The sequence below is a fragment of the Pteropus alecto genome, unplaced genomic scaffold (genome assembly GCF_000325575.1).
Source record: "Pteropus alecto unplaced genomic scaffold, ASM32557v1 scaffold76, whole genome shotgun sequence".
NCBI lineage: Eukaryota > Metazoa > Chordata > Mammalia > Chiroptera > Pteropodidae > Pteropus > Pteropus alecto.
In genome coordinates, this window is record NW_006443138.1 from 3278422 (window position 1) to 3279285 (window position 864).

The 864-nt window shown below is 39.9% G+C and overlaps 1 pseudogene; it reads right to left on the bottom strand.

Annotated features, from left to right (window-relative positions):
- Positions 1-304: 304 nt before the first annotated feature.
- On the bottom strand, positions 305-423 carry LOC112472376 (annotated as a pseudogene).
- Between the last annotated feature and the right edge of the window lie 441 nt (positions 424-864).

An 864-nucleotide genomic window follows, 5' to 3' on the forward strand; every position in this document is an offset into this window, starting at 1 on the left:
CCAGAAATATTCTCCCCAGAGCCTCTCTCAACTGGCTCCTTGATTCAGGTCTCAGTTCAAATGTCACTTTCTCAAGGGGGTGTCCCCTGACTACCCAAACAAAGTAGCCCTCACCCCACTATTATTCTCTAACATAGTACCCTGTCTTATCCTCTTCATGCCACTTACAATCTTCCAACTTTATTTTGTTTATTTCTTGTCTCCGCTATTTATTTATTTATTTTAGGCAAGGCAACCCTTGGTTGACCTCACAGATGGCAAGGACCTTGTCAGCTTACAATCCTTTATTTATTTTTATTTTTTACTCCTGCAGCACCTGGTCTTCCTAGGTGGTCTCTCATCCAAGTACTAACCAGGCCCGACCCTGCTTAGCTTCTGACATCAGATGGGATCGGGCTTGTTCAGGGTGGCATGGCCGTAGACTTGTCTCCGCTATCTAGAATGTAAGTTACATCAGAGAAGGGGCTGTGTCTGTTTGTTCACAGCTGCATCCCTAGCGCCTATCCCAGCTTGGCAAGGAATGAGTTCTCAAAAATATGTGTTGAATATATAAATAGTACCTTCGAGGTACATGGTCTCTGTATATCTAATGCCATTGTAGATTTTGATCATCGACTTAGATCTTTTGGCTTTCAATATACAGTATCTGAAATGCTGGAGTTTGTTGTCTCAAACATTGTCAATTGTCAGTATTGACTTCAACTATCTACTAATAGACAATATTTGCTATTTGACAATGGAACATGTGTAATTTCAAAAGAATTTTTTTTATAAACAAATAAGTAAGGGGCTCCTGCTCCCTGATAACTACTATCTTAATTTTATTGGATTGGAGAATGATCATTCTTTGTTAGCCCCTAAATT